This window comes from Armigeres subalbatus, unplaced genomic scaffold (genome assembly GCF_024139115.2).
Source record: "Armigeres subalbatus isolate Guangzhou_Male unplaced genomic scaffold, GZ_Asu_2 Contig1020, whole genome shotgun sequence".
Classification (NCBI taxonomy): Eukaryota; Metazoa; Arthropoda; class Insecta; order Diptera; family Culicidae; genus Armigeres; species Armigeres subalbatus.
Window position 1 is genome coordinate 18740 of NW_026941760.1, and position 2344 is coordinate 21083.

A 2344-nucleotide genomic window follows, 5' to 3' on the forward strand; every position below is an offset into this window, starting at 1 on the left:
ATTGTTGCGGTATTGCATGTAATTCTTATGGAGAGCAATACCGCAACAATAGGACCTTAGCACTACCGCAATAATAGGCTCAAGGGATTCAAATTTTTAACGAAAAATGTTGATTTTTCATCATTTTGAACGGAATTTTGTCAAACCAAAGCTGTTCTAGTCGTTAATTCAAAAAGTTTTAGCGTACCCACAATTGTTTTCAATGGTTTTATATCCAAAATGCACTACTTTAACACTACCGCAACATTAGGGCATACCACAACGATAGGACGTTTTACCCTAGTTGTAAAAGTTGGCATATTTTTATTTTAAACATACCCAACTCTCTACGAAAAAGAACCAACGCAACTTTTTATTTTAACCAATGGTTTTCTTAATTTTATTAATGATTTTTCTTTCTGTGTAATTGAACGAGCGTACGAACACATAACATATGTGTAACTCGGGTAGCAAAAGTTGTACCCTTATAACAGATTGAATGTGTTATACGGAACATCGAAACGTCAAAAGATATGGTATAACAATATTGAATTAGCAAGGGGTCGCGTAATTTTTACTGTTGATCTGATTATTATTCACACCATAATTAGCTAAATATTTTTTTAGATTATTGCCGATTTCATCAATTTGAAGAGTTATGTGTAGATTGTGATTTGCCCGCTTCTTTTTCTCACACTCACTCTCATTTCGGGTTGATCGATTTTTGTTACTGAAATTTACCCAATTATAACCCATTACTCGTGAGTCACATGTAAGCGTGTACACTAAATCGATTCCCGCCATGATTTGACGTCTGTTTGTTTTCAGATTGAGCACTCACACACAAATATTATACACGGAAAATCAAACTTTTTTAAGTGTATTGAGTGTGAGAAAAAGATAACTGTGAGAAAAAAATCTCGCAAAACTCTTATAAAGTGCAAAAAGCGCAATACAACGTGGTGAATAGTACTAAAATCGTCTTATGATAGGTAAAGACAATCCACAAAAAAAGAATTAATAATTATCTTATTGTTTTACAGTTTTATAACCCAACACTTTCATATTGATGGTTTAAAGTGCTGATGTTGATGTAAATAATATCTCTGAATAATAAAAATCAAATCGTATCCGCATAAATCGAAAACGGCTGGATGGATTTCCTTCATTCCTTCAGCAGATTCGTTGTTGGTTCCGACGGGCTTATATGATATATCCTCATGCGAAAATAATGAGATTTTTTGGGCAGTTCACAACGCACACTTTTTCCTACTTTGCAGTAGAACGTCTGCCGGGTCGACTAGTTGGTAATAAAATTCACCGATCTCGAGGATAGACAGCTCGTTTTGTATTCGTTGATCTTGATATCACCGTTTACCAGGCACCGTGAATCAGAAAAGTAAGCAGCAATGTAACTCTAATGGCGGTAAGCACCAACGAGGATAATACTCGATTTAATACGGATTATAGAAAATCCGGTATTAAAGTTAATACCTTGAACGGTAAGCTTCAAACTCGTATTAAGTACGCAGCCACTTTTCGCTCCACACGGTAGTGAGAATGTATGTGTGTGAGAATGATAAAATCATAAATAATAAACGATGACTTTTGCTGTTTGCTTTGCTATCATTTTCAAAACATTCTCAGTTGCGGTGGCCGGTGATATACGGAAGGAAGTTCAGGTTTTCACTTTTTTTACGGCATAGAATCGGCGGAATCGGTTTCATTCGACAAAGATCCAAGAGACGGAAATCCATTTATGGCGGAAAAAACAAGCAGATGGCAATACTTGAGAAATTGTTACGATTCCTAGTTGTCTCAAATTTGTGAAAGTGATAAAGGTCAGTGTGTTTTGTTTCGAGTCAAGATCCCTATTATGTTCCGCAACTGATGAGATGATCTCTGGAATAACCCGCTGTGCCAATCCCGGATTCTGCACCAGCACTTTGGGAGCGGAACAACCTCTGAGGAACTGATGACGGCTTCTACGGCGTAATCGACCATGCAGAATATTTACAAACACCCGTTCCATAATTCGCCATGGCGCAATGCATAACTGCTCCACAGGACATCGGATCGTCGATCAGTTTCGAAAAGTCCCACATAAACCAGTCTCGGTGGAAATGTCGAAGGAAAGCACGAAGAGAATCAGGACGACCACGGATACATCTCGCGGCACTTCATATCAGGCGGAATTTTCACCATTTCGGAACCGAAGAAAGCACTCATGAGCTCGAATGGGAGAGAATCTATACCGATTGTACAAACCGGTGAAGTGATAAAGTGGAGTGGGGTGTTAACAGTTTGATTTTGTTAGTTAACGTTTGTTTTAATAAAGGATTTTATTATAATGTAAGCAGAAAAA

The 2344-nt window shown here is 37.5% G+C and overlaps 1 long non-coding RNA gene across 1 annotated transcript; it reads left to right on the forward strand.

The window, feature by feature from the left end:
* Nucleotides 1-1204: 1204 nt before the first annotated feature.
* Nucleotides 1205-2344, forward strand: LOC134202122 (uncharacterized). Its single transcript, XR_009977150.1, has 2 exons — nt 1205-1481; nt 1627-2344. It is a non-coding gene; the product is annotated as an uncharacterized LOC134202122 (long non-coding RNA).